This window comes from Crocodylus siamensis, chromosome 4 (genome assembly GCF_052110815.1).
Source record: "Crocodylus siamensis isolate JL-2025a chromosome 4, ASM5211081v1, whole genome shotgun sequence".
In the NCBI taxonomy this organism is placed as follows: domain Eukaryota; kingdom Metazoa; phylum Chordata; order Crocodylia; family Crocodylidae; genus Crocodylus; species Crocodylus siamensis.
In genome coordinates, this window is record NC_143398.1 from 129182373 (window position 1) to 129206554 (window position 24182).

Sequence of the window (24182 nt, forward strand, 5' to 3'; positions counted from 1 at the left end):
TGTTGTAAACTCTCCACTCTTCAGGTCCTCAGTATTCTACTGTCTGTACATGCAGCTATGACTAAGTTTCTCTACCAACAAAACAAATCTGGGAAAATTATCTCAGACAATTTGAATGTGTATATGCAACCTGTGACTCCAGTAAGTGTTTTTCAGTCTTAACAGGTCACAACTAGTGAGCTTCCTTTGTCTAGAACAAGCATTTCATTTCAGCTGCAAAATTTAACAATAGAAAACATCTTGCTAACTGTTATGGTACAGTTCCTCTAATGTTATTATGTACAACAATTTCCATCCAATATCACACCTGACAGCCCCAAACTGAAATAATTTTGAGTTATTATGGCTTATTAATAGAATTTAGCATTTACTATGCAAATTTGCAGAATTTTAGCATCTTGAGACTCTCCAGATCAATTATAAAACTTAAGCTCAGCTGATGTTATAGGTTTGATTATCCCACAAAGAATGAAAATTAGAAATAGCAAGTTGAAAAGCATTCAGTTACACTGAAAGGGAGAAAGAAAGATTATTCTGTCCATTTATGGTTTATGTGATGAGTTTTTAAAACAAGCAAGAAAAGGAAGTTGGAAGCACATCTGAGTTAACTGAGAAATACAGAATATAGATATAAATTCTAATGAGGGTACTGACTTAATGTTAAGAGGTCTACAATATATTAACGCAGACAATATTGTAATTTTGTTTATCTGCCCATCTTTGGGCAAGCAAACAAATGATATCATTCCCTTTAAAGTATTTCAGAAATAGATTGCATAGATAGATATATTAGATATGAGCCTGCACTATTTGGGGCCTTTATCAGAGATTCAGCTTCCAGAGTCGGATAATTAAGGGAAAAGCCAAGCCAAGCTCTGTTTTATAAATGACAGTACAAGCTCCGCTATTCGTCATCCCCCGGGAATGGGGGATGCCGAATAACAAAATATGCCAGTTAACTGAGCGGCCCAGGCTGCCATTTCTCCTGCCACATCTGGGGCATCCTGCCGCCCCTCCCACGGGCCCTGGGGGACAGGGAGGCAGGCCTCACACTGACCCGCACAGCCTGTTATGCCGCCATGGTGGGCATTTCAGTTTCACTTCATATTACAAGCCAGGGTGCCAGTTAATTGAGCATGCCGGCTTGTAAGATGCCAGTTAACAGAACTTTTACCGTATTTTTAAATTAAAGTTTTTAATCTGCATGATTACAGAGCAAAAAACATGAAAGTGTTAATTCTAATAATTCAAAAATGAGATGGCAGAACAGAAAAGCATCATATGTATGTATACAAATAAATAAAGCATGCATAATTAGTATACTTAGCATATATCAGGATACTAATAATTAATGCATGTGCATGCTGATTTACATATAAAAGTAAATGTCACAATTTGGGAGAGGGGGATTTTCTCATGACTTCTGAATCCTTGGGATCAGCAAAGTTCACCCTTAGGAATGTTTCAGATCACCCCTTAACAGGCCACCATGTTCTCCAAAGGCACTCCGACTCCAAGGGCGCACCCAGACAAGCATGTACATGCCTCTTGCAGTGTCTCAAACCCCTCTGAGATGCTGCAAGAGGCACGTGCAGGAACAAAAAAAAAAAAAAGTGTCACCCCACAGCCGCCTGTGCATAGCGATTCCTGTGCTGGGGGGCAACATTGGTGGGGCTGGGACTAGGGTCAGAGACAGGCTGAGTGGGGCTGTCAGGTGGTGTTGTGCACCTGGTCCCCTCAGGCGCTCATGGTCTAGGCTTGGGAGAAGGGCCCCTGTCCTTCCCACCCCCAGCTGTGGAGACCCTCCCACTGCCTTTGCCTCTGGTCCCTGATGCTAGGGAAGGGGGCGTGGGAACTCCTCTGGGAGAGGCCTGGCCAGGGGAGGCCCCCTGCCCCCCACTGGAGTCTCACCTGCCCCTGCAACAGAGATGTCAGGCTTTTCTACCCCTGGAGGAGATCATTTGGATTCTGCCTCCAGGGTGAGGGCTGCAGGAGCATGCATCCCCTTGGGGGCTTGGCTTGGATCTGCCCCCATAGTGAGGGCAGCAGGAAGTTCTGTGGAGGAATCTCCCCCCACCCCCAGAAGGTTCCTGCCCTACAATTGCTTCACATCAGGCAGGGGAAACCAAAAAAGAAACCTCCAAAAAGTACAGTGGGGCTGGTGAATCCAATAGGGGCAGGCTGGGGCTGTGGGAGAAATATGGGGGAAGGGGAAGGAAGTTGAAGCTCAGTGAGCTACATCCCCACAGGAAAAGAGCTGGGAGGGCTATGCTTGGGGAATGTGGGGGAGGGGGAAACACAAACACACAAAAGGGCTGGGGAAACTTGAGCTGGCTTACTCAGCCATACAACGAACACCAGGATGGGGGGGAACAGACTACAGGACTTACCACACAAGGGCAAAAACACAGGGAAGGCTGCTGAGACAGATGCAAAGACAGCTGGAGTAGTGGAGGGGCTTTGTTTATTGGAGAACAGTTCAGGAACCCCTCAAGCCTTCAGCTGCTCACTCATCAGCAGGGTGGCAGGCAGGGAAACAAAGCAGGATCAGATGCAGGGAGGCAGCTGTGAGGGAGGACAGGTGCAATTAGTCAATTAGGGGGTAATCCAGGGCAGGTGTGGTGTTGAGTGGTGCAGGGTGGTACAGCAGGGAATCTCCCTCTCCTGAGAGGGAGCAGCAGCAGCGATGGTAGAAGCCATCCAGTTTAACCACTCAGTGACAGTGGAAGTCAAGGTAGGGGTGGCCTGCCAAGGCACCTTTAGGCTCTGGCAGTGATGGTGGGGGAAAGGCCCACAGGCAGCGCAGGCTCCTTCCCCAGGCTGTCCCTGGACCATGGCTTGGTAGTGGACTGAGCAGCAGGCTGGAATGGGGGTGCAGAAGCTGGGGTGAGGTGCTGCCCCCTCTTGGGGAGGGCCCACTATACTGCAACATGCAGCAGAGGATCCCCCCATGGGAGGGGGAACAGCAGAAGCCTAAGGCAGGAAGCCCAAAAGCTCTGAGACCAACCTAGCAGTAGCCAGAGGCAGGAAAAGGCCTGGCCATCTTCTCCCCAGAAGCTCCTGAGACCAAGCTTGCAGCAGCAGCAACTGCCTTGGACAGGAAGCGGCATGGCCAACTTTCCCTCAGAAGTTCCTGAGGGCAAGTAGCCATGAGCTATGTTCCAGGGCAACTTTTATATTGCTTGGGCCAGCACAGGTGTTGGCCTCAGCATCTGGCTCCCAGATGCAGGAGGAGCCAGGGAGGGTTATTTTGCCTCAAGTGGCACAATTTGGCCCACACCAAAGTGCATGTCTGGGTGTGCACGCTAAGGCAAAAAGCCACAGCTCAAATTTGTACTGCTTCTATTTGAGCTGGTGCAAGAGCACATGCCTGCATCTGTGGATGCACCCCAAGATGGATGCTCTTTACTAGTTGTGAAAATCAAAAGATGAAAATTTAGATTGAGTCAGATGTGTTTATGTTGTTTTTCTGCATTGAATAAATTTACAAAATATGAAACTCTTCCAAGTATTGCCAAGTCTCATGACAGTTGATGCTCTTTATAGAGTCTGAGTACCTGTAGGTACAGTATAAGACTAGAAGGAGAACTTAGCTTTTACTCTTTTCTTTTTTAAAAAATGCTCTCTTGGGTATGGAAACAAACTTGAAAAACATGATGCAAATGCATAATACTGGAAGGCAAAGCAAAAGAACCTAAGATTGTTTTCTTTTCTTTTTTTTTAAATGTTGTGATTTTTATAGGGAAAAAAGGTTGATATTTAAATACCTGGGGTTTCTAACTTTATTGTAGGTTGCTGTGAAAGCCTTTAAAAAGTTCATTCCTAATCTGCATGTCTTCATAGTACACAAGAAGATATAATAGGAGAACAGATGCAATGCATCAGTTATGCTTTAAGTTAGAGAAAGGTAACTTTTGAGAATAATTCTCTGATATTTGTGACAACATTTTTATGTGAATGTGTTAATTTGAAATGGTGTAAGTTTAAGGGGGTGATTTTTCCTTGCTAGTTAAAAATATGCATACTTAAAATGCAAAAAAAAAAAAAAAAAAGCTTGCTTCTGAAGTGATCAGATAGCAGACTTACTGAAGGTAGGAAATGATCAGGTCAGAATCTCCCCTGTGCTTCCCCCTCTTGTTGAAAACTTGCATTATTTCTTATGCTGAGAGAGCTCAGTGTGTGTGCGTGCATGCATGTGTGAGAGATGATGGGAGGGAGGGAAGCAGGGAACTGATGTGGCCAATTAAAACTTGCTCATTCCTGGCCTCCTGCAAAGAGTGTGTATAATGGATGGAGAGAGGACATAGTACCCATTATGAAAAATATGCTCCTGGTAGATGGTTTCTTACAACCGCTTAGGGTGCTCTAAAGCAGTGATGCTCAACCTTTATTCTTGGAGGGAGAGTTGGGCAGCACCTAGTCCATCTGCAGGCTAGATCCAGCTGGTGGTCCTAATCTGGTGCCTGGGGCCAGCATGGCTGAGCTCTATCCAGCCACATGGAAGGGGCAGGAGACAGCCGGGCCCCAGCTTGGCCCCACAGGGGGAAAGCTTGACCTGGTCCCAACCCAGCCCCATGGAGGAGGGATTGAGGGTGTGGCTTGTCCCCTTGTAGGGGTAGTAGGTGCAGCCCAGGCCCAACTTAGCTCTACAGGGGGAAAGGGGTGTGACTCAACTCAGATATGCCACAGGCTTTGAGATTTGGGAATTTGGCACCAGGGAGGGTGGTTATTAATTGCTACCACTCCCCTGCTGCCAAATTTCCAAGCCCATGAGGAGCCATACAGGCTGGACATCATGGCTCCATGGGCCATATTTAGCCCATGGGCTTTAAGTTGAGCACCTCTGCTCTAAAGCACCTGCGAATGGGTCTGTCCCAGATCTGAACAAATCATCAAGGAATCTTAATAGGCTTCTAAACAACCCCTTTTGCAGCAAGTGAAACTCTGGTCCAGGAAATACTATCAGTCACAAACCTGTTTCTTGTATTCTGAGTACCCCTGAAGTATTTTTAAATTCAAATGAGGATGTTTGGGGTGTTTACAGAATATCACATGCATTCTTGGTCTGTATTCATGGAATAATTCCATCAAAATTAGCCTCTGTAAAATCATTCAGCTTTCTTCCTGAAAGCCAACACATCAACAGAGAGCCAACAGATAACTCCCCTCATATTATATCCCCTTGAAGTCCCACTATATCATCCGCACCCTGGACACAGGCATAATGGTAGGATGTGCCACCTTTATTCCAGGTAAAACCCTTGCCTAAAATTAGAAAGCAACTTACTGTCAGATTTTAGCTCCTATAGCCTGTACAATGCAAGGCAATCTGAGCTAGGAAATAGAGACTTAAAGTACAGAGTATTTTCAAAAGACAGAGATGGGGAGCAGGGGGGGAACTTTTTTTCTGGAGAGGAAATAAACACTGAATTATCTGTCTGACACAGGGTGACAATCACCTCAAGGCTTAATCAAAGTTCACCAATGTGGTGCTGATTATGACATCCTGGCTGCACTGACAGATCCCTTGTGGTCAGGAGCATATCAGCTAAGTCACTGTAACAGGGAGCTAGGGGCTCCTGTTACATTAAGAAAGAAACCAAAACAAGTATGTCCCCCAGCAGGTGAAAGCAGCTGAACCTGGGCTAGCTACAGGAGACTAGGCAGCCAGGGACCCATATAGGCTGCAAGTGCTTTGCCTGGCTAGCTCCCTAGCAATAGGACAGACCACCAGGGAGGCAGGAGGGGAATAGCTGTAACTTAGTCTGAGAAACAGCAGTAAGCCTTTCATTTCCAGGATGATACTAGCAACAACATCACTCCAGCACTATCACACTGAGAGATTGCAGCATTTGGGGGATTTTAATGCACTGCTTTTGCAATACAAGACTAATACATCATCCATTAGTGACAGTCTTTTGTTATCCCTCATTGGAATTTATAGGTCTTAAAATTAGCTGTAAGAACTCTGAAAATTTTTTCCATAATGCAATAAAAGTGGAGTATTATAAAGAACTTTAAAAAGGAGTATCATGTCAAATGTAAAAGCTAAAGATTCAAATACCATTTGTTTCATAGGTCATACCTAGATGAATGACTGGACCAAGTAATTCATGGATCTTAATCCATCAGTACCACACTACCCACACCATGCATTCTATATATACACAACACCTTTTAAGAAAACCTGCTTGAAAGACTTTTTTAAAACTGTTTTTGGTGCTGTGCCTTAGTCACCACGCTCCAGTTCTGCAGGAATATTTAGGCAGCTAACACCTAATTAGGCAACAGGCTTCAAATCTAATCATCTTTGTGGACCTGATCCTATGAGTCAGATGGTGCAGAGATCTGAGGGACTCCCAAGTCTCTGTACATTATTGTTTTTTCTTTGATCTTTGAAAAAAACTTTAACATCTCTTATCTTGGGTTCCAGTGGGACACTGGATATCCTACTTCTTTGCAAAGGTACATTGTCTACTCTTAATTACAAGGTAACAGACTGCCTATGCCAAAAGCTAATCATCAAATAATCCTATACACCTTTGGGATAAGGCAAGGCTCACTAACAAGAAATTCCATATTTTAAGTGTCTTTGGTAACGCAATAGAGGCTAGTGAAAGTTATTTCCAGACTTGGAATCTTACTAGAGCAAATGCCAGGAACACATTGTGCTATCTACAAGTGACCTCTGAGCATACAAGCCATTGTCTTAAATCATTAGAAGCTTGTTTCACATAAACAACCAGAGATCCAACATTTCCATGTTTATATCTGGACAGCTTAGTTGATCAAGATATCTCCTATGGTTTCTAGAACTTCCTCATTACAGCTGGATCAAAAGTACCATGAGTAAACATCTCTTCAGGGCTCTTTTGCACTGGAAAGTACTTCCTGCTCCCTTCTACTTCAGGGTAAAATAAATAAATCATACTCTGAGTCTTATTTGTTGCCTAAGAAATGGGTTTTGAGTTTGCACACAGATAAAGTGTTAAACATAAAATACTAGACAAAATGTAAATGAGGCATCATCCAGTGGGCCATAATAAAATGAAGACTGATCTAAGAATAGTTTCCCTGTCTCTTTTGTGACAGCTTACTTTTGTCTTCTGCTTACTGTTCACCATCCTTCACCATCTAATAAGTAAATACAGCAGAAAATTTAAAGCATTTGGTTTCTCCCCCACAGCACCACTGCTTCTGATCCTGACTGATTCAAGGTAACACAGAGATTAATAAAATAAGAAGAACCAAACACTTTGCTCTTTCTGATTTCAAAGTTTAATTATTTAGGCATGTTGACTTACTAGGCCCTTTCCAAAGCTGATGCACCACAGAATCTGTTCAATGTAATTTGGCAATCCCTATCAGAAGAGTATTCTACAGGGCAGTCATCAGAACAAATTAAACTACTGCAAAAAATGTTCATGTGTCAGGTATAGAAAATTAATTGAAGTGGTTATATTTATGACCCTTATCAAGGGGCTAATACCTGTTTCCAGAAAGAACAATGAAGCACGTCCTTGAATGAGAGCAATTTTATAGTCATGCTGACCTTCATAAATAAAGCTGGAGCTGTACTGCTTTAAAAAGAAAATGAGGTATGCGCTATTTTATTATAATTATGATGAACAGCCTGTTTTTCTATGAAATATATGCTGTTTTTTCATTTTTGAAAATAATATCTCACTGAAATTTCTTTGGCCTTCTATGAAACAATCTACTGGTAGTAAATCTATAGTGACTTGTAAAAAGGTTTGAGCAAAAGACATTGAACAACTTCCTAAGACATTTTACATTTTCATATGATATTAGCTCTACTTTTCTAGAATTCTGTTCCTGTAGCACTTTGAACTATCCAGGATAAATATTATTAAATAGACAAAAACTCACTAGGTATGAAAGACATGAGACAAAATGATGAGAGAAAGAAAGAAAGGGCCAAATGAACAAAATCCCCAAAACAAGAAACAAACAAAAATCAATGTCAGGCAAACAGTAAAGTTGAATTACAAGTCAAGGGACTAAACTGTGCTGACCAAAAAGGAGGAGTCTCGATACGATATTGGTTTGTTCACCTTTGATTATGATTCTTAATCCTTCAACCTCCTCTTGAGGGACAGCATTTTAAAAGGCTCAGTAGTAAATCGGTTTTCTCATCAAGACTACACAAAAGCAGCCTTAAAGAATTATTTCCTTGAGTAATCAAGAAAAGTACTTATTGACTTCAGTGGACTTTGACTCAGGTCTTAAGTCACTATTATTTCTTAGGTAAAAAAGTCCAGCTGTATTTTGTTGTTGTTAAATAATGAAGTCAATGAAGAGCAAACTAAGATGAACTCTCCCTGATCTAACATTTTAAAGATGTATTCTTTACTTGGATAGCCTTCTCTTCTTTGCTGCTGAACTCATAGCAGCCATGATTACCAGGGATCCAGGTTTTCTGTTTCCCACGGAAAAATGGAGGGAAACATGGATTTTTCCCTTTCACCTGAAGAAAATGTAAGTTCTCATTTTATCAAAGAAACCCATGGATTTTGCAGTTTTGCAAACAGCTCTCTACAGGCTGACAGAGTTCTAGCCTGCAAGGGGCTGGGAGGAGGGAGGTCAGGCAGAGGGTACCATGTGCATGACCACCAGGCAGCCTGGCGAGCAGCTCCCAATGGTAAGTGTGTGTGGGGGGGAGGGAATTGAGGACCCCATAGGGAGGAAAGGAGGGAGTTGGGCAGGGCTGGGGCTGCAGCCCAGCCAGGAGGTGCATGGGGCTTGGGGCCTGGGGCTGTAATGCATGGCTGTAGGGCCACAATGGGTGCAGAATGGGGCGGTGGGAAGCTTATCAGGAGGGAGGTGGGGTAGGCCTGGCCACCCACCACTGTACGCACTCCCAGGAGGGCATAGGCAACATATACGGGGTATATGGGGGTTCATGTGCACCCTCTGAGAGCGAGTGCTCTTAGCTTAGGTGATGAGCAGAGGGTGCAGGCGGACGGCTGGTGCCCCCCCCAAAAAAGTGCTGCTGTCACTTCCAGGTGCACCGCTGGCACTTCCAGGCTTGGCATCCAGCTGCAGGGGACCCCCAATAAGCGATCAGCTGTGGGAAGACCCCTTGCTGCCGACACCACCTTGGCTGCCTGTGGACAGTCCACACTTGGCTTGCCCTCACCACCTGTCGGCAGTTGCTGTGCCCTCCCAGCCTCAGGAGGCATATGTCACCTATGCAGGGGGGATCTGTGCCCCCCCCCCAGATCTGTGTACATGGCAGGGACAGGCTCAGGCTGCCTGCTGCAGGCTCAGACTCCCCATCCTGCTGCCCTCCCTTGGGGTCTCCACAGCCCAGTGGGTGCGACCCAGCACTTCAGGGCACAGTGGGACTGTGCAGGGAAGCTGTTTGCTTCTGTGAGCTCTGTACTGCCCTGGTAAGGCATCCCTGGTGTGCAAGGCAGCAACAGGGGTGGCGGCATGGGGTTGTGCCCTCACTACTTCCACGTGTACAGGGGACATATTGTCAGGGCTCAGGCTGCTTACCCCACAGCCAGCAGCTAAATAAGCCCCCTCCTGTCAAGAGGGGCCACTCACATGGCAGCCAGGTCTGCCCAGCACAGAGCAGCAGATCTGGCTGCAGTGCGAGTGGCCCCTCTGTGCTTGGAGCAAGACCCCGCTCAGCAGGAAGGGGATTGCTTATTCAGCTGATGCAGTGTCTGCCCAGGCAGGTCATAGTTGAAGCTGGGGGGTGGGGTGGGGGATAATGGAGGGCTGAATAAATTCCCTCACTACTGGCTTGCCCTGGCACAGAATGAGCAGCAGGGCACTCACATCTTGCCACTCCAGCTGCCAGGCAGGGACAAGAGATGAGTGCCCAACAGGCAGCAACCTGGCATGGCTTCCTGGCAGGGCTTCACTGTGGAGCTGGCAGAGAAGCTGTGGAGTGCAGTGGTACAGCGGTGCTGTGGGGGCTTGCAGAGCTCTGGCCTGCTCTACACCCCAGTGCTGCCATGTGCAGCCTGAGCCCGCAGTGCAGCTCCTCACTGGGAAAGGGATCGCTCTCCCCCACAGTGTGATGGGCTGCTGCCCCCCTGTTAAGGGTTATGCTTCTCCCACCACAGCAGCAGGGAGGGTGCACAGCCAGGTGGGGCCCCTGGCAGGGGGGGCAGGGATGGGGTTATTCCTCTGGCCGCTGGCTGAGGGGGACAGCCGTGGGCCTATTCCAGGCAGACAGCTACCCGGCTGCCAGTAGCATAGAGGGGAAACTAACTCTTCTCCGTGCCCCCCGCTGCCTTAGGGGCCATGGTGCCCCCCTGCTGCAACAGTGGGGGGGGAGTGTGGGCAGACCCAGCTTAGGTCCCTGCCAGTGGCACAGGGAGGGGGAATTAAAACCCTCTCTAGCCAGACCCCTGACCCTGTCCCTCCCTGCTCAGACTGTGAAGCAGGGGGCAGGGCCAACCTGGCTGGGCTGGAGCAGAACGCCCCACCCAGAGAGCATGCTGGGGGTCTCTGATTTAACTGAAACCAGCAAAGGGTCTGGGATAGACAATGCATAAACTGGTTAGAGCCAAAACAGTTCACCAGTTTATCTCAAACCAGTTTCAGCCATTTTGAAACTGGTTTATGTGCACTGAATGTGTTATGTGTTCTGTTACAGATTTAAACCAGTTTCTGATCATTTAAACCAGTTTGTGTGTAATGTCTGTCCCTGATCTAGAAAATCCTGATCCTGTGTCATATGCAAGGGTCATGGAACTATTATGGACTTGAAGTAAGCTTACAGAGGCTTTAATACCATAAGTCTTAAGTAATATTATATAGCTGCTTTGTAACAATTGCAGGAAGATACAAACACCAAGCTGAGATGCATAAAATATCAAACAATTTGCCTTTAGTAAATGGAACGTACTAGTTAGAGGTTTATCTATTGAATCATTAAGCCCATCTGCCTGCAAAGCAGATAATGACAGTATTGCACACAAACTGATCTTGGCTAAAAGGCTACAAGGAATACTTCATTAAATGAATTGCAATGAAATCAACAGGACAAACTGAACTAGAATTAAATGCCTGAGTTCCTGCATATCTGTATCATGGAAAAGGATTCATTTATAATACTGAAGCCAGGGGAGAACTTCTAAAAGGAATGCAAATGAATGTATTCCAATTAGCTCATTATAAAAGTTTCTGGCTTAAGTTATATCTATGGCTTCAATAAATGTTTTGACTATGCCAAGGAGTTAATCTTTTGTTCTAAACAAACTTATGATTGGATTTTCAGTCACAAATTCAGACTTCATGCTTAACATGGTAAAAACAGGAGGTGTCAGCTCTTCCTTGCTGGATTCCAACTAGGAAGAGTTTAGAAAAGGGCAAGAACTAAAAACAAAAAATTCAACATGTCCTTGGTGCTGTAGCTCGCTCATGTTGATTGTATTCAATTTCATTAAGCAAGTCAATGTTTAACCAGAATCACCACCAATTGCAATATCAGAGCTAAGGTGTGTAATGCAAAATGAGAACATTACGTGGGTACTGCAATAGTGCCAAAGAATATCGTAATTAGCCATTTTTAAATGGAAACATCATACTTTTAAAAGAAGAAAACAAAATTCAACACCTTGGGACTCAGAAGCTGACACCCCTACTCCAGCCTTTTGTACTGAGCCAAATTTGCATACTTGCAGAGCAACCTCAACACAACAGAAATTCCTTGCCCAGAAGAACATTTCCATCACCGATCCTCTTCAGATATGAAACATCTCAACAAGAAAGAAGGTGTCTGATGGTAAGCTGGATTCAACATCCTGCTTACCATCAGGCACCTTTGAGGTAAACAGACTGCTCCAATGTTTATCTGAGTCTAATTTACCTAAAATGAACTTTTCCAGCCAGAGGAACTTACACCACCCTCCAAGTTCTCCTGTGTTTCATGTGACTCTATCTGGGTAATCAAGGAGCGGCTCGCTACCTAATATAATCAATGTCTTTATTATAGCAGTTACTTACAGGGCCTGCTGTTCTGCCCCAGACTCCCTAACTCTCCTCCTCTTCTTGCCTCCTCCGCCTCACATCCTGTTCCTCCTTCACACTCCTCCTTTCTGCTGCTGCTGGTTTTGCCTCTGAGTTCCATACATATTGTTACATGCTGTACAATATGAATTTTCATTTCTAGCTGGGAGAAATTATACAATCTTTGCATTCTCCTATGCCTGAGGAAGGGTGCAAAGCTTACAAATATTTTTTTTTACAACTGTCTAATTGATCTAATAAAAAATAGTGCCTCTGCTACAGTGACTACTTGTACTTTTAGACCACCATGGCTACAGACTTTATCCCTGAAAGGATTCAGCTGATACTTTCTATCAGTAAGACCCTTGACAGATCTGTAAGTGAAGGTGTAATAAGATTTGATGTATGATCCCTGCTATGTGACACATACATAGCAACAGATCTCACCACACTTATTGCCAATCCAGGTGGAGCCCAGGATCACCAACAAATAGCAAGCTCTCATGGCTAGGATCTTGATTGCCTGAACTGAGCTCCCAGCCACAGGCTGTGCCCCTGCAGCTGGAGCCCAAATCAGCTGATGAGGCTTTGAGCAGGAGGGGCACACCCTAATGGCTGGCAGCCACGATCAGCTGACAGAACTCCCAGCTACAAAGATACACGCTGCAGCTGGGAACCCCAGCCTGGCCCCATGTTCAATTAATGGCATGATAGGAACCAGCCACAAGGTCACTACACAACTTTTTGATACCAGCTGCCAACTAAAAAGCAAACTAGCAAAGTACGTTGACAGCACCAAACTATGGGGGAGTATGGTCATACTCAAACACAGGCTGGCAATACAGGCTGACCTGGACAGGCTTACAAGGTTGGCGGATCTCAACCAGATGTAATTTAATATAGAGAAATGTAAGGTGTTCCATCTAGGGAGAAATAATCCACAACCCACTTACAGGCTTGGCACTGCTACGCTAGCTAGCACAACATTAAATGAGACCTGAGTGTCATGATAGACAACAAAATGAACATGAGCCACCAATGCGATGCCATAGCTGGCAGAGCTAATCAAACACTGGCATGCATCTACCAAGGCATCTTGAACACGGCTAAGGATGTCATCCTCCCTCTCTACTTAGCATTGGTGAGACCACAGCTGGAGTTCTGCATCCAGTTCTGGGAACCACACTTCAGGAAGGATGTGGAGAAGCTTGAGAGAGTTCAAAGGAGGGCCACGCACATGATTAGAGGCCTAGAGACTAGCACATATGAGGAGAGGCTGAAAGACTTTGGACTGTTTAGCCTGGAGAAGAGAAGACTCAGAGGGAATTTGATGGCAGCCTATAAGTATATCAAGGGCATACATCAGGGCCTGGGAGATCATCTGTTCACCAAGGCCCCCAGGGGAGGACAAGAAATAATGGGCACAAGCTGACTGAGGATTGCTTCAGGCTAGACATAAGGAAAAACTTCTTTACAAGTCAAGTGTCAAGGGTTTGGAACAGGCTTCCCCCAGATGTGGTACATTCATCCACCCTGGTGATCTCCAAAAAGCATCTTGATGCCCATCTTGTTAGGGTCATCTGCTCCCAGCAGCTGAAGTGCCCAAGTGCAGGGGGGGGACTGGACTTGAGGATATGTAAGGTCCCTTCCAGCTCCTAAGAGCTATGAAACTAGACATCAAGTCAGTTATTCCTACTCTCTAAGCCTAATGGTTCAGCCACTTTTCTATCTACCTTACAGTCCATTCATTCAACCCATATTCCCTTAGCTTGCCTAGAAGAATGTTGTGGGAGACCGTATCAAAAGCCTTGCTAAAAATCAAGGTATACCATATGCACTGGTCTCCACACATCCGTAGAACCAGAAGGTAATCAAGATAGAAGGTAACCATCATAGAAGGTAATCAAGTTGGTCAGGCATGACTTGCCCTTGGTAAATCCATGCTGACTGTTCCTAACCACCTTCTCCTCCAAGTGCTTAGACATGGATTCCTTGAGGATCTGCCCCATGATTTTTCCAAGAAATGAGGTGAGGCTAACTGGTTTATAGTTCCCTGGATCCTCTTTCCCCCCCTTTCTTAAAGATGAGTACATGTTTGCCCTTTTCCAATCATCTGGGACCTTTTCTGATAGCCACGAGTTTTCAAAGATGATGGCCAGTGACTCTGCAATCATATCAGCCAGCTCCCTCATTACCCACAGGTACTTCCCATCCAGCCCCATGGACTTGTACAAGTCCAGATTTTCTAAATAACCCTATCCTGTTCTTTCACCACTGAGGGCTGCTCACCTCCTCCACAAACTGTGCTGCCAGGTGCAGTAGCCTGGGAACCGACCTTGCCTGTGAAGACTGAGGTGAAAAAGGCATTGAGTACTTCTGCCTTTTCTGCATCCTCTGTCACTAGGTTGCCTCCCCCATTAAGTAAGGGACTCAGTATTACCAATTTTCATGGTTTTTGGCATTGTTCTAAAAAAACTTAGCTCTTTCTTTTATTTATATTTATATAAATATATACAAATAAATATAATAATTTATAAATAAGTATAAATATAAATAAAAGAAAAAGCCAAGTTTTCACATTCCTGAAGCATAGAATTTAAGAACACATACAAAAATCATAAGAATTGGCAACACTGGGGACCCACACTTTCCCTGATCTTCCTCTTGTTACTAATATGTAGAAACCCTCCTTATTACCTTTCATGTCCCTTGCTAGATGCAACTCCAATTGTGCTTTGGCCTTCCTGACTTCATCCCTGCATGCCCAAGTAAATAGTAAGCTCCTCCCTAGTTGTTTGTCCAAGTTTCCACTTCTTACAAGTTTCGTTTATGTAAAAGTTTACTGAAGAGTTCGCTGCTAAACCAAGCTGGTCTTCTACCATATTTGCTCATCTTCCACTTAAGACATGATTAACTGGTTAATTATGTCTTATGTGTAACATGTGACAAGAGGCCTAAAGACTATCCAGAAAAAATGATTGCTGATAAGATGCACTCTAATTTTTAACAGTTGATTAAATTATAAGATCATATAAAAGCTATAGAAAAACCTTTTAGGTCTGCCTACTTTGCTGGGAGAGTCCTGGAGCTACTGATAGTTAGCTAATGCAAAGAAAATGATCTATTCTTCCCTTGTTATAGCGTAGGTCCTATATAAATATTGTCCCAATTTTTTCACTGAAAAAAATTCTCACCAACAAAAATGCTAGCATTATAAAATAATCGATCTTTTAGACTGATTATAATTTTTAACACTTAATTTTGGCATAAACTAGGTGAAGGTGTCACTCATACAGGTTACTCCATGAAAAGCCCAGAGTCTGAGTAGGGCTTTTCCCTAGCAAGGATTGCAGAGCTAGGCCCTGTGGGCACGTGTAAATGAAATGGGCATATGTGCATGACACTTTAAAGAGGGTTAAATGTTTCTGCACCGCTTTAATGGCGCTGGTGTTTGCACACATCAGTGTCATATTGTGCATTAATTCCAGCTGCTGTAGCACATTCAGCAGTGTAATGTGCCTTAAATGACTTTGGGGTGCAGCCCTCCAAGGAGTTTTAGTTTGCTGCCCTGCAGACCAAAGCACTGGGTTCTCTGTGACTCAGGGCCTGTGCAGGCAGCCCATGTAGGGAGTCTGGCAGCAACCTGGGAAGACAGGCTCTACCAAAGAAAAAAAAAAGCAGCAAGTCTGAACTTTTTTTTCCCCCCTTAGATCCTTCCTGCCTGCCTGCATGAGCTTTGTGGGGACCCACCCCTTCCCTCCCCTGGGACTGCCCGAGCTGGGTGCCTGCAGGAGGGGGCCACTTGTGGGGGCCCCATGGCTACCACAGAGGGAAGCACCAGTCTGCTCCCACGCCCTGAAACCCAAGGACCACTGTGCCCACCGGCAGCTCACCTTCCGCTTCCCGCCATCAGAGAGGCAGGTAAGACGTGGGTGTACACAACACGGGGGTTTATTTCACCCTAAATTGTAGTGGTGTTTGCAAGAAATACTTTAGGAGAGGTTCTGGTGCTTACCAGCTGAAACCGAAAGTAACATTTGTATGTATGCACTGGGAGCAGAATATTGTGTAGGCTCAGCTCCTAGCTTTCTGCTACTCAGTTACTTGCTGCAGGATAAGTTCTTCCCCTCCCCTCCCCGTTCTGCCTTTCACAGACAAAGTGCTTAGTATATTCTAGGCTGTGTTGTATGCAGGAAAATATGCATACCTATACACCCCTCCCAAAACAAATGAATTTATGTGGGCATTTCAGAAAGAAGTGGCAATTTCTAAATAAAACCATTTTGTGTGCAATGAGTGAGAAAACACACAGGAACAGGGAACACTATTGTCAAACACACTCAGGCTAAGTACAGAGGTTGAAAAAGCCCAAGGTGGAATTGCTCCAATCTTCACAGGTTAGTCTAAGCTGCGTAGCTTGAACCGATTACAAACTGAACTAATGTTCAGAGTTCTGGTGGCCAAGCCAGGCAGAAGTCTGCAGTGAATTAGACCAGGAGCCTGTGGGCTCACACCAACCCTCAAGACCAGCTACCTAAGGCTGTTAAACCCAGCCCAGTAGCAGCCCAGGCATGTTGGCTGCTGGATACATGCCACCCCTGCCTGGCTGTCAGCCACAGCAGGTGAGAGCCAGCAGAAAATATCTCCCCAGCCCCTGCCTCAGAAGTTGGGGGAGGAGGGGGAATGCAACACCTCGTCCTGGATCCCCAGGTAGTGTCTGCCTGGCATGGGAACAGCCCCCACCCACTACAGGGCTTTTCACCTGCTATCCTGGCTAGCAGGGTTCCAGTTCACTTAGTTCCACCCACTGCCCAGCTCTATGCCTGTGGTGGGGGGAACACACACACCTAGCCTAGCACCTGCCTCCTCAGCCACAGTCTGCCTTGTGTGGGGGAAAGATCCCACAATGTGTTTTCCACTTCCCTGTGGCCCAGCCCACATGGCTGGGATCAGCTCAGCCCCACTCCCTCCCCAGCCCCCACCTTTAAGAGGCAGGGGACTGGGGAGGGACTCAGCTAGGCACTGTCCCCACCTCCCCCATCCAAGACCTGCCTGTGTTACTTTAAATCCAATATATTGAATCAAGGGCAGGACCTTATAAAGAGGGATAAGGCAAAAATGCCACATTTATTGATTACATGAATCAAACATTAAGGTTTGGACACACCACTTATAAAGACACACAGAAATTATTATACACATCATTACGCACAGACACACACAAACACAAAACAACCATTCCATTCAGATATTATAGTTACTAGAAACAGTTGCTCAATAGAAGCACTGGATGACTAGCCCAGGCTTACTGAGAGAAGATGAAGATAGCAGCTGGAGTGGGGTGAACAGACATGTCTGTACTCTGAAGAAAGCAGCAGTTGAGAGAGAGGCTCACCCACCCTGGCATTTCTAAAGTCTATCTTTTATAGGGATTGGCATTCTTTGTTTAGCACTTTGGGTTTTTCCATGCCTAATTTCTGTTGTTATGGTTGGTTTTCTTCTGTCTTCTTCTTATCTCAGCTTGAGGTCAGTTTGTTTGTAAAAGTTGGTATTTTAGCCTTGAAGTGTCCTTCCTGCCTGTTTGGCAGGATGTGCTGCATTTTTTCTCTTGGTTATCTCCTTTGTGTCCTAGGTCTCAAAGGGATTCTTCAGCCACACATTGGGCACCTTGTTGCCTACATAAAGTTAAATATTCTTTTTTCTGTTTTTATGCCATTCTCCTACTGTTTACCTTTTCACAGATACTCACACACAAAAAGGTTATACAAGGTTCATCCACTTATGTCAAGCAAGCAACTCATGTCAAGCAAAAATACAAAACAATGGAGTTTTCAGTAAACTTATAGGATACAATAATAAGGATAACATGGTTACAAATCTACTACTATACAATTATCACAATTTATGTTAAAATCATTTATGCTACATGTCCCCCACTTGACCCTTCGAACGCTAGTGATGAAATCTTTAGATTTGTTTAGCAAAAAGATATTTTGTTTTTAATTGCAGTTCTTGAAGTTTTGGTTACATTGATTTTATCCAACAACACGTATAGGATATGACAATAAACTTTTTAGTAGGATGAATAATATTATCACAGGGTGTAATATGATATTTAAACTAGCCATTTTTGAAGGGGCTTATTTCATGAACATATTGTATTAATGATATATTAACATTCGTTTTGTGAAATAATATGTGAGAAGTGGAGTTTGAATACAGTGATGTCACGGGATGGGGTCCCTAAGGATGGCCGTGTCACCCATAAGGCCCCTTGGCTGTGCCAATTTGGCCCAATTGGGCACCCTCTATTGTCGCCCACCATGTCTTGATGGATTTATGATATAGGGAGGTCGCCTTCACATCCCATTGGACACGGTCCTGGTGGATTTCCTTGAACTCCATGGATTCCTGGACCCCTTGTGGGTCCCATTCCAAAATAGATGTCATGGGACACCCCAGCCTTATGGGCTATATGCGTGGCTCCAAACCACCCCTTTACCATATCCCAAGCCTCGCAGACGGTACTTCCACAGCATCCCTCTGAGGCCTCAGTTTCCCTCAGCTGCGGGTCATCACTGGGCTCTCCTCAGCCCTGTCTCTCACGGTGCCCCCACTGGCACTGGGCTCTCCACAGCAGTGTCTCTCATGGCACGCCCACTGGTGGCAGGCTCTGTGTACCCCAAATTCCATACTTTCTCTGGCATGGGGGTCCCCACTCTGTAGTGGGCCCCCAATGCTGTGCCCTCCCTAGCCCCGGGGTCTGTGCACCCCAAATGCTGCGCCCTCTCCTGTACTGGGGTCCCCACTCTGTAGTGGGCCCCCAATGAGGCCTCCTCCTTCCCCAAATAGCCTCACCCAAACCACCAGTGATATACAAAAGCAAACAAAACATAAACCCCTGGGCTATAACATAATACAAAAGATCAGGGTGTGCTCTGTCCTTAACAGTACCACTAGCTACACTTGCAGTCAGGCCTCTCCCCTTTGCTTCCTCTGGGAGAGCTCCTTCCCCTTTTGCTGCTGGCAGAGAACTGCCCTCCTGGTCTCTGGCCTTGGGTTTATATACGTGCCAGACCCTGCCCCTTCTGGTCAGTTGACCACTGGCAGGTGTGGGCCCACTAGCTCATTCTGGCTGCCCTGGTAACCAGTAGCTGGGGCTCCCCACTGACTGCTAGGGCTCTCTCCCTGGAAGTTGCAGCTCTTAAAAGGAGCAGGTCACCCTAGTGCCCTGTGACAGGTGTCATTACACATACATTGCTGCATGGGAGGAAATGAAACATGTTTTTTGTTAATTTGTTCAAGTCTTACTGCACATAAACAATTTATTTTATTAAAATACAATTTGGTTGTGTTATTATTTATTTTAATAGTATGTGGATGGTCTGTCACTCTGGAATAAGCAGGGTTTTTCCAGGAGTGTCAGTGTGGGGCATTTTTATTGATTATTAGTTTATTTATTACATATATGATGATTGATAATTTTGTCTTGGTTATTTAAATATTTGCCAATTAAATGGGGGGGTATAAATGTGGTCGGTTGTGTTTTTTTTAACAAATGGGAGATCTATGAATGACTATAATATTTTTTGGGGGGGGCGTGGTAATGCTTGAATTACTTGTATCCTTGGAAGACTAGTTAGAGATGTTATAGATACTTTTGAGATAAAGGGTTTATACTATGGCTTGTACTTAATTTTTTTTTAGTTATTATAATTGCCAGCAGTTGTTGTTTTGAACACATTATTGTTCTAGTTGTTTTATTTGTTAGTTGTTGTATAGTTGTATATAGAACCCAAAAGTTGTGGTTTAAATACTTTTAAGTATGTCACTGTATATTTTAGCGATTTGATGTTTTTGCCCGTGCGATATTTTTGAGTGTAAAGTTTTAATAGCATTTGCTTTATTTTTTAACGCTTTTATGTTGATTGAATTTAATATTCTTGTTCTTGCCTTGACGTTTTTTAAAATTGTGTTAGTTAAATCATATTGTGATTATCTGGAACTTGAACTTTGTTGCAAGGATTTGAACTAGGTATTAAAAAGGGATGTGCTGTGTGATTTATACTTTGATTTTGGTCAAATTATTGATGGTGTAATTTATTTTAATGTTAAGAGTGATTAATGAGGGTGCTATATAATTTTTTACTGGAGGGTATAATTTAAGCGAATGTGGTATTGAAATGGGATTGTTTTGTAGGAAAATAATTTTTTTGTTTTGTCACAGGCTAGCAATAATTACATGCTCCCTGGTAGCCATTATAGGAAATTTTGTCTGAAAAACTGAAAGGCCGATTTGAACAATTATATTGGTTATAAAATTATTAGGAAATTTTTAGCATTGATAATTTTTGTTTTTTTTTAATTTCAGGTGGGGTCTTATGCCATTGAGCACCATGAAGGGGGTGTTTTATTTACTACTTGAGGGTTAAATGTTGCAGTTTTTTTACATTTACATTAGATTTTTATTTTATAAAATATGAATTATTTGTGTACACCTTTGAAACTATTTTTGATGGCATTCATAGTGCTGTTAGCATAAATGTGTGTTGGCTTTGTATTTTTTTACTATTTGGTACACTATTTAAATTTTTGCACTGATATATATCTGGGGCATGTAATTTTTTTGAGTTACCATTTGTGTTGATTGATAGAAATATTTTTTGTTTTAATAATAAGAATTTATATTGACTATTTTTATAATATTTATAATTACTAACATTAACAAAAATATTATGGTTATGATGATTTATAATAAGCAAAAATAAACAAAATGTTTATATTTATATATATTGTTTTATGGTAAAAATTGTAAGGTTTAGATGATATGCTGGGATTTTTTGTTTCTTAGAAAGCGCTTGTGAAGGGTGTAAGAAAAACAGAAAAAATAGATTAACATATTACTAACAGCAAGAAAACGTAATTTGAATACTTAGGTTGGTTGATGGAAACACATTTAAAAAGAAAGGTGTTCAAAATTCCTGATTAAGAAAATAGCTTTAATTGTGAGCTATGAATTTATTTGAGTTGCCCATCTTTCTTGATGTGATACAGTAAAGGATTAAGATGATTTACTATGGAATAAGGACCAATCCATTTAGGCTTTAAAGTATATGGGGGTTTTTACCTAATTTTAAGTATATAACTTGGTTTTTTGTCTCCCATAATGGGAGCTGTGATACTTTTAACTGGGTCCTTGTTCTTATCTTTTTGATGGCTTGATTTATTTTATTTTGTAGGATGCTTTTATTTTATTGTAGTTGTTTTAACTACTGAAAATAATTATATTGTGTGATTAAGGGGGCTTTGGTGAGTTGTTTGATGTATTTGAGATTTATTATTAACTTTATTGAATGTTTAAATAATACTTGATATGGTTGAATCCCCATCTGCAATCTATGTTAAAATAATTCATATTGCACTTGGAGCATACAGAAGAAGCCCTAATTAGAGGCTTTGTTCTCCTGCAGCCTGGCTTCCCAGGCTGGCATGGGGTCAGCTGTGCTCACTCCCCAGCCTGTGAGAGGTGGGGGGTGGGTGGAGAGGGGAACACACTGACCCGGCCCAGCTCTTCCCCTACCCCCAGCTGGGCTCTGTCCAGCATGGGGTGGTGAAAATCCCCACTGAGGGCTTTTTGTAATCCTGTAGGCCAGTGAGCCAGACTGGGATTGTCTCAGCCCTGCCCTCTCCCTGGGAAGGGGCTGTTCTGATCCCTTCCTGGCTTGCCTGGCTGTGGGGTTACAAAAAGGCCCCAGTGGGGGCTTTCACTGCTCTGTACTGGGCAGACCCTGATTGGGCAGGGGGAGGGGGAAGTGCTGGGCCAGGCCACTGCATTTGCCCCCTGCTCCACCTCCCCTTTTTGAGATGGAGAGGGGTGAAAAGGGAAGTAGGGCTGAGCCTACACCAACCCAGTGAACTGGGCTTCAAGGGAGAAAAAATTACCTGGTGAGATCCCCCTGCACCTGGCAAACCCTGGCTGTGGGAGCCTGGTGCCAGGACAAACCTGTGCATCTCCCATTCTTCTCCTCCCTCACAGGTGGGGGGGCTGGGCAGGGTGTGGTACTGGGCTGTGGGGAAGAGTGAAAAGATCCCAATGGAGGCTTTCCCCCTGCTCTTAGCAGACCCTGGCTGGTGATCCAGGGCTGGGATGGTGCATTTCCCCCTGCTTCGCCCACCCCCCTCACAGGCTAGAGGCTAGGGAGGAACTGGGGCTGAGCTGATGCCAGATCTGCTCACTTGACTGTTGCAGAGGCAAAAAGTGATAGCTGGGGTTAGGGCCAGCTCTGCTCACTGCAGCAGAAAGCACAGCCCAGGGCTGCAAAGCATTCTGGGATCCTGGAGGACTGTGAGTTAGGATGAACAGGGAAGAGATCTGGGACAGAAGCTGCATAAACTGGTTTAAATTAAATCAGTTAAGTCTGATATTACATCCAGCCACATTTATTTTAAACTAGTTTTGGCCATTTTTAAAGCAGTTTATGGGCACTAAACTTCCATTTTTAATTCTCTTTTCAATTAGGAAGAACATATCACAATTAGATCCTTCTGAAGAGATTTGTTATTTACAGATATTCAAAATAATCTCTGGGAAGAAGCAGAACAAGATGTATAACATTGTTTTTCATGGAATAGGGAAATCTCAAACTTAAAGCTTAAATAAATGAAGAACAACTTCCTTGGTTTGACAATGTATGGCAAACTTGTGCAGTTTTGGAACAAAGTTTGCAGCATTTCCTAATGTCAACTGAGAATATCAGAAAGAAGCTTACATATTCATGCTTCTTAGGACTTCCATAATTTTTGCTGTCTTCAAAATATTTCTTTTGAAATAAGTATCCCACCTCAATAAAATAAATTATTCATTATGCTTCACTCTCCTTTTTAAATTTTTGCTCTGCATCATTCATTTCAATAAAAGATATGAAAATAGAGACCTCAGTGCTACACAGGAACCCTTTTAAGCAGACTTTAACTTGATTTTGGTAACTTCCAGCCAGTGATTTGCTAAGGCTCATTTAATTAGCTGAGGTTTTATTATATGAATAACCAGTTGAAGGAAGTTTATTTCTAATGATCTTCAATATAGGCATTAGGGACTCTCCTTTTACATTTACTCATTATGAATTTCCCAAGGCCTATACTCCATTATGTACTTATGTAAATTCCTATAAAACTCATTTCTAGATTTTAGGAATGGGAATTACAAAGAACTTAGAGATAAAGGGTATGCAATGCCATTTAAAAGAAATGGTCCAGTTCAACAGGAGTTTCATTTTGCGACTGATGTAATCCCCATATATTTCATACAAATAATTGCATGTACCTTGACTTTGTGAACGATCAGGGCATAGTTGCTCCACAGTGCCTCTGCGCTACAGTTTGGTGGACACGTTTCTGTTCTGGGAAGGAGGAGATTTGGGCTCTGTTCCTGACTCCCTGTGTAATGGCTGACATGTCCCTTCACTCCATTGGGCTGCCATTTTCCTTCCCACCTTTTGTCTGTCTTGTTTACTTAACTGAATAGGGACTGTCTGTTGCTGAACCTTTGTGTAGAGTCTGGGATGACTGGGGACTCTGCAGTATAAATAACATCCATTAATTTGTTAAACTGTGTATTGTAAATGCTCTACCTGAGGTGCATCAGGTAGTCGCACAAATCTTGTGTTAACAAAATCATAAGCTGCCTCTTTGCTCGTAGCTTATCTGCTCTGGAGATTTATGTACAACCAAATACACATTTAAAGTGTGGGTGACTTGTGCCACCCTGGTCAGGGGGGACATATGCCCCCCTAGAAACTAGTCAGTGACATGGAGGGAGTCCCCCCCACAGCCAGTTGTGCTGACTGGGGGGGAGGGGCGTTTCCCCATGGCAAAACTTACCAATTGGTGAGTAGCCGTGCTGCTCCCAAAAGCGGTCGTGGCCTACATCTGGTGCTCATATTCTCCGTTCAGCATTTGCAGGGGGGACACTGCCTGCCCCCCCTGCCAATCACCTGAGCAGGGAGTGTGGCCTAACAGGGGGTGCACTGGTGCTCTCAGAGGGTGCATGTGCACCCCCATGCACCCCATACAAGTCACTGCTGTTTAAAAGCAAAATGCTACAGGGTCTAATTACCAAGTTAATAATATTTTACTATGCAATTATTCTATATTTACTATGCAATTATTCATCTTAGTAATTGCTAGTCCTG